This window comes from Mus pahari, chromosome 3 (assembly GCF_900095145.1).
Source record: "Mus pahari chromosome 3, PAHARI_EIJ_v1.1, whole genome shotgun sequence".
NCBI lineage: Eukaryota > Metazoa > Chordata > Mammalia > Rodentia > Muridae > Mus > Mus pahari.
The window spans coordinates 89,197,326-89,205,112 of record NC_034592.1 but is presented as its reverse complement, the minus strand read 5'-3'; the positions used below and the strand labels follow the sequence as shown (position 1 = coordinate 89,205,112).

The 7,787-nt window shown below is 42.0% G+C and overlaps 1 long non-coding RNA gene across 2 annotated transcripts in view; it reads left to right on the top strand.

Annotated features, from left to right (window-relative positions):
- Positions 1–6,170, top strand: part of LOC110319648 — a 39,348-nt gene extending 33,178 nt beyond the window's left edge. The window contains exon 4 of one of the 2 annotated variants that reach the window (XR_002380410.2): positions 5,565–6,170. This is a non-coding gene — a long non-coding RNA (uncharacterized LOC110319648). The remainder of the gene's footprint in view (positions 1–5,564) is intronic. The other variant, XR_003843532.1, reaches the window with a different exon arrangement.
- Positions 6,171–7,787: the final 1,617 nt, after the last annotated feature.

Below are 7,787 nucleotides of genomic sequence, written 5' to 3'. Positions count from 1 at the left end.
CAGTGGCAATATGTGGAGTTCAGTCTGTCCCTAAAAAAAAAAAAAAAAAAAAAAAAAACCCTAAAAAAATAAAAAAAAAAAAAAAAAAAAAAAAAAAAAAAATGCCTGCCCCCAACCACCACCACGAAAGTTGTTATATATAGAAGGGGTTCCAGGGATTTAACAGTTGGGATTTCTCACATTTCAACTTGTACACGTTGGTCTTTTTGAATATTTTTGGCCACTGTTTTTTAAAAATTACTTTTTAAAAATTACTTTTTAAAAGTTATGTGCAGGTGTGTGTGTGCCTGTGGATTCCTGCCCATGAATCCAGGTGCCCACGGAGGGCAGAGCTTTTGGATCCCTTGGGGCTGGAGTTACAGAAGCTGTGAACTGACTGAGGTAGATGCTAGGAACTACACTCGGGTCCTCTAGAAGAACAGCAAGTGTTCTTAACTGCTGAGTCATCATCTCTCAAATTATATATATATATATATATATATATATATATATATATATATATATATATATATAATTTGTTTATCTTATCACAATCCTGTGACCATGGTCAGGAATTGGTTTTCCTCCCTGATTATTATGAAATAAAATGTAAATAATTCAGGGGAAATGCTTGACATGATGTAATCTTATAGACTACCACTGCTAATATTTTGGTTATTTGTTCGTTTGTTCATTTACTGTTTTCTTCAGAGTCTAACTGTAGTTCAGGCTGGCCTTAAGTTGTAGAAATCCTCCTGCCTTAGCCTCCTGAGTGCTAGGATTGCAGGTGTATGGCACCATATACCTCACCATTGATAATATTTAACGATCCTGCCTTCTCAATATCTTTTTAAAAATAAGGTCAAATTCTACATGACAATTGATAAGCTGATTCTTTTTATTTTATTTTATTTTATTTTTGGTTTTCTGAGACAGGGTTTCTCTGTATAGCCCTGGCTGTCCTGGAACTCACTCTGTAGACCAGGCTGGCCTCAAACTCAGAAATCTGCTTGCCTCTGCCTCCCAAGTGCTGGGATTAAAGGCGTGAGCCACCACCACCTGGCGATAAAGCTGATTCTTAATGCAGTAAATGTAGGTTACCGTTTCATGGCAATCAATGTCAAGTTTTTATAGGAGTCATCACAATTTCAGTTAACCAATGCTCTCTGACCAATATTTTGGTTGTGACTGTTCATTATATAATTAACTTTGTATCCAAATATGTATGGAATGCTTACTTGCCTGTCATCATCGAGGGGAAATGCTTGATATTTCAATATCTAACATATAACAGTGGTTCTTACCCAGTAACTAAAAGTAAGATGTTCTTTGCAAACACATGGCCAAGAAATTTGAGTAATGTTCCAAGGGGTGTAAACATGAATTACAAACAAAAAACTATAGAAGTGTCCCTTCACTTCATAAAAGAATTTCTGTCGTTTCACTTATTATCAACTATCTATCTGGAAGTCTTCATGGGAGTTGGCGAGATATGTCTATGGATTCCTAATGCCCTGTGATTGAGTGATTGAGTGATTTTAATTTTAGTTTGTTTCCTGGAGATGAGTCCCATGAACTTTTGCACTTGTGCTCTACTACTTACTGCGCCATGTTCCCAGACCCACTAACCTACTAACCAGGCATTCTTAGTGACCCGTGTCTATGACTTTAGCACTCATTCAAAGCTAGACCGGGCTACGTGACAAGGTACCATCTCAAATAAAACAAGCAAACAAACAAAGAAGAAACCATCTTGTTCAGTTGTAAGTGTAAAGAGCTAATGGAGTTCACTGCTCCCATCCACGATGCCACCCGCTGACCAAGAAAGCAGACAGATCAAGGTATGGGGCCAAGGCAGAGTTCCGTACACCCAGAAGTCAGAAGCGAGTCAGATGGGAGGGTGTTACCAGTTGGAAGGCCAGGGCTAGGAAAGGAACCCCCAGTAGATCGCTCTGCAATTAAACAGCCGGAGCCAAGGCCTGACTGGTTTTGTGCTGGGTCAGCCTCTGGCTCCACGCCAGCGGCCCACACCAATCCATTCCGCCCTCAAACCTGATGTTCTCCTTGGTTACAAGCTGGTGATTTTCAAAAAGACTTTTTCTGTTTCTTTTTCGGCCGTAGCAACCTGCTCTCTTAAATAGCTTCTTTATCTGGTGCGGTAATTACGGTCTGTGACTAACTGCTGCCGTTCATAAACACGGGGTTTACCGTTAGGGTCAGTAGTTCTCGGTCTTGTCTGAATGGCGGCTCCCACAGCTGAGCTCAGCACTGAGTGAGGCACCTTCTCCTTCAGCACTGGGCTGCTTCTCCCTGGTGCGATTCACTGTGGGAGGGTTCCAGTTGTCTGTTATAAAAAGAGGTCACATTTTTATTAAAATTGAAGTTTAATACCAAAACACGCTTCAAGAGGTTGTTGCCTGGACATTTTAATTTCCCCTTAACCTTCTTTTCATGTTCCAAATGATCGGCAGTGTGCACACATCTCTGGTATATTCAGGAAGAGAGAATGCCTTTTCAAAAAGTAATTTACAGGGGCTGGTGCAATAGCTTAGATGGTAAAGGCATTTATAGCGCAAGCTGGACAACATGAGCGCCACCCTGGGAACCCACGGGGTAGAAGAAGGGAACTGCTTTCCCAAAGCTGCCTTCTGATTTCCATGTAGTTGGTATGGCATGCATGACCTCCCTCCCTCCACACAATAAAGACTATAAAAACTTTTTTATTTCAAGACAAGGTTTCCTTGTGTAGTCCTGGCTGTCCTAGAACTCTCTCTTTAGACCAGGCTGGCCTCGAACTCACAGAGATCTGCCTGCATCTGCCTCTCAAGTGCTGGGATTAAAGGCATGCACCACCACTGCCTGGCCCAAGTATAAAACTTTTAAAAGAAAATGTCATAGAAAATCCACAGGATCTAAGTTTGGAAAAGAGAGTTCTTAGACAATGTCAAAAGCATAACCCACATGTACAAAAGGAACAATTGGTAAAATAAACTTTACACAATTTTTTTTTAATTCCCCAAGAAAGTCTTTGCTAAAAGGAGCAGATGATGAGATGACCTATTGTGGAAAATCTCTGCAAACCATACATCCTAAGACTAGAATCTGTTTTGTGTTTATGTAATTCTCAAATTTTGATATATAAAGTTAGAAGGAGAAAAAATACAAAATTAAAAACTAAACCAATAAAAAAACTTATTGGAACAGTGGAGACAAAAATGTAGGGGTGTCCAGTTATAGGTAGGCTGAGACAGGAGGATTGAGGCTCCCAAGCCAGCTTAGGTTACCCAGCAAGATCAAGTCATTGTGACTCCTCCCCCACCCCCCAAACAATACTGAGGATTCAGAGAGCTAGATCATGGCTATGTTGCTGGTGAGATCCTAAATCACTGGTTCTCAACCCATGGGTCAGGACCCCTCTGGAGGGCTGAATGATCCTTTTACTGGGGTCACCTAAGACTCATCGGAAAACACAAATATTTACATTATGATTCATAACAGCAGCAAAATTACAGTTATGAAGTAGCAACAAAAATAACTATATGGTTGAGGGTCACCATAACATGAGGAACTGTATTAAAGGGTCACAACATTAGGAAGGTTGAGAACCACTGCCTTAAATGGTCCATCACCTCTGAAGCTAGTTTGGGAGGCAGAGGCAGGCGGATTTCTGAGTTTGAGGCCAGCCTGGTCTACAGAGTGAGTTCCAGGACAGCCAGGGCTATACAGAGAAACCTTGTCTCGAAAAAACAAAACAAAAAAAACAAAAACAAAAACAAAAAAACTAAACATGTACCCTGTCCATGATATGAATAACCTACACAAACCTCTACACACCAGTGTTAATAGCCACAGGACATCCTGCTGGCTGGAAACAGAAGATCTCAAAGTCAAATACTGTAGGACTCTACCTACCTAATTATAAACAGTCTATACATGGCAACATGACCGAGATGGAGAAATTGAGCGATTGCCATTGGTTAGGATTGGTAGGTAGAGGTGTGAATTAAAGACTGGAAGGAAAGAGAGCTTCTTAGGGAAGAAATGGCTGTGTTTCTCTGTTTCAGTTCTAACAAGTCTCTCAGGGTTAGAACAGCAAACATTGATTGTATCAATGTCAACTTCCTGGATTCCATTTGGACACAGTAATGTAAGATTATAACCACTGAGGGGAAACCCGGTACTAGGACCTGACCTACTATCTTTGCAACTTCCTGTGAATGGTTTATGCTTTTCAAACAAAAAGCCTTTTGAAAGGGCAATTTATGCTGTGTAGAAAACTATAGAAGATGAAGAAACATATAAAATTGTTATTTTTAAAATTTAGAACCTCTGGGTATTTGTTTTAAGATATTGGAAGTTATTGTTTAATTTCTGGTTTTGATCCTCACCCCCCAAAAGATGCTTGACATAACATAAACCACTGCTTTAAATTTTTTTCTATTATGATTATATGCATGCTTTTTCAGAGGTCAGAGAACTTATAGGAATGGATTCTGTTCTTTCATGTAAATGCCTGGGATTGAACTCAGATTCTCAGCCTTGGTAGCAAGCCCCTTTACCTATATTTGCATCCTCACTACTGTATTATTTCAGAACATTTTCACCATACCCAAGCAACCCCTGAACCCATTTCCAATCTCTGTTCGTTCTCCTTTGTGTCTAACCTGTGGGTAGTGACCTCTTTTGGGGGTCACCTAAGACCATCAGAAAACAGATATTTACATTACGATTCATAATAGTAGCAAAAATTACAGTTATGAAGTAGAAACAAAAATAATTTTATGGTGGGGGGGATCACTACAACACGAGGAACTGTATTAATGGATTGCAACATTAGGAAGGTTGAGAGCCACTGCCCTAGCCCCTGCCGATCACACATCTGCATACTGCCTCTCCATTTGTGTCTGTCCCCCCCTCCCACTGAGTATATTGTTTTTAAGGCTTATTAGTTCTGTAACTCCCAACAGTAGACCATTCCTTTTTTATGAATAAATATTATTCCACACATGGATACGTATAATTTTTGTATTTTGTAACATTTCACTTCCCTTCTCTTCCTTTACAGTCTCTTTTATAAATAATTAGTTTAATTAACTCTCTTCAGCCCAACCTTGTGACCCATAGCCTCTTCACCATTTCCCCCAAGGCTGGCATATACATTCATTTGAACCCCTTGTGTCTAGGTCTCCCACTATTCTACGGCAGCTGAAGTAAAGCTGCTTCATCAGACGGGTCCTGATATGGAATGCACAGGATCTGTATCCACACAGCTCATCAAGGACTCAGAAGCCAGGCAGAGTGAATGGTTTGGGGAGACTAGCTGCATGCCTACCAGGATCAGAGCAAAGTCAGTGGCTTCTTACACATAGGCTTGGCCCATCCCTGGAAAGCGCTAAATATTATTCCCAAAGCCACTTTTCCAAAGCTATTTATTTATTTATTTATTTATTTATTTATTTATTTATTGACATGAACTCTACCTTGAAAGTCTCTCTTCTCTATGTTTGTATCCAAGTCCAGAATATTATAGCATCAGGAATTCATCTGTTTCTAACAACCATGATTTTCTCTCCATACTGGCACAGGTAAACCATGCTGACTGCCTGTACCCTGCAACTTGAGGAGGCTTGCCAAGAACCACCTGGAGCCATCACATTTGGTACTTAGTCTTCTCACAAGTGAAAACAGATTCAGGAGAGCAGGCTGGGAGTATTTCAGGATCCATTCTGAAATTATATCTCTGTTGTATAACAGTTTCCTCAAGATTGAAACATTCCATCCTTGGGGGACGTCCTTAAACCAGAAGGTTAACAATTCAAAATAGCTTCAGGAAGTCCCTGAAACGGACCAGATTCGCTAGGCCCCTCCCTACCAGATTAAACAATGAAGTAGAGAGTCCCTCTGAGACTCACTGAGCTGCAGAGGAGGCTGAGACCAGATCCACTGCTTGGAAGAAGCAGAAACCCCCTGAGCTATGTGGAAGAGGCTTAGACCAGACTCACTTGGTCTAAAAGAAAGCACATTCTTCACTGTTTGAGCTGCCTGCAGGCTGGACAGTGTGTTTCAGGTCCCCGGCTTTGTGAGCTGTCAATCATGCTGGGGTGGGCTTTGTTGATGCAACTGTCTGTGAGTCATTTCTGCCCCTAATCCACACTCCTATAAGTAACCCCAATAAAACTCATTGGTTGTCCAAGCTGGACACTTGCGGTATCTGTACTTTGGTTTGTCATGGGATTCCTATCTGGGGTGAGGAGATTTGTGATTCATCTTCCCAGGAAAAGTTTTGTCACACAACAATCACCATGAGGGGCAGGATTTACAAGTCAAGTCTTACAAGCATAGATTAGCCAGCCTTCCTATGCCCACATCTTGGCTCCCTTTTGATTATGTGTTGGACTTTGATTTTAGTTTCCTCATCTTTAAAATGGGCACAAAATAAATAAAAGCAGCCTCTTAAGGTTGTTTTGAAAGACCACAAAGATGATTTCTGTAACTCTGAGAACGATGCTACCTGACCTATGATGAAGGCCGTGTTGGCTGTCCTCGTGGTTTTATTAGTACGCTGCGTTTTAAGAATAGGAAAGTGCTACGGTTCGATGTGAAATGTCCCCTAGAGCCGTTACATTTGAACACTTGGCCCGTTTTGGAAAGATTGCACAATCTTTTAGAAGACAGAGTATCCTAATGGGTCTCTGAGAGTGAGCCTTGAGTGTCTAGAATCCAGCTCCATTTCCTGTTCACGTTCTGCTTCCGGGGTGCAGACCCAATGCGGTCAGCGGCCTCCGGCTCCTGCTGCTTCCCCACCATGGCTGCATCCCCCTGAACTGCAAATAAACCCTTCCTCCCTTAATCTGCTTCTTGTCTTGTATTTCGTCACAATAAGAAAAGAAGCTAAGGCAGTGCCATCCACCCACCTTGGGCTTCTGCCAGCAAGGCTATCACCAGATGAGGTCTCCTGCTTGTGGCCCTTCACAAGTGTGAGCCACAATAAGGCCAATTTCATGTCTTCCTATGGATGAGTCTGTCCTCATGTAAAATTCGCAAAGCCAAGTCTCTGCTAGCCATTGCACTGACGAAGTATGCTAAGCCTATACCACTACACATCCTGGGATAAAAAGAGATGAAGGGTATGATTCACATGAATGGGACTGGGATAGTATATAGAGTGAGGGTAGCCACTCAAATGTTTGGGTACAGTGTGGTTCCATTCACCTCGAAGCAGAGCACAGAGATGCAGAAATGAAGGCCCATGGCTGATGATCCAGACTACAGTCCAGTTCTCTACCATATGAGCCATACTGCCCCAAACCATGTCATTCCTTTCTGTCAGAGACCTGCAAGTCACCTCCCTGCAGATAACTGTGTCCTTAGAATCATTCTGAACATCCTGATGCTATGTTCTATGGAGATGAAGAGGGAAGATGTACATAGGTTTTGGGTTGTGGCTTGATGACAATTCAATCAGACAACCCTGTAGACTCAAAACGACTAGGAATGGCTGCCACCACCGCCGCCACCGCCACCGCTGATGTTGTATAAATGGACAAACATCACAATAGGATGCCAGGCATTCAACTGAACTTAGCTCAGTCTTCTCCCCACCCCACCCCCCAAGTGCCTCTAAGTTATCACAAGGACTGTAGAGCGTTTGTCCTAGAGGGTTCAAAGGATGGGAGCAGGGGGCCCATCAGCTTTGGGTATTTCATGATCCTGTTAGAGAATGTGAAGGTGACCAAACTCTGGTTCTTCTCTTGTGTGTGTGTGTGTGTGTGAGAGAGAGAGAGAGAGAGAGAGAGAGAGAGAGAGAG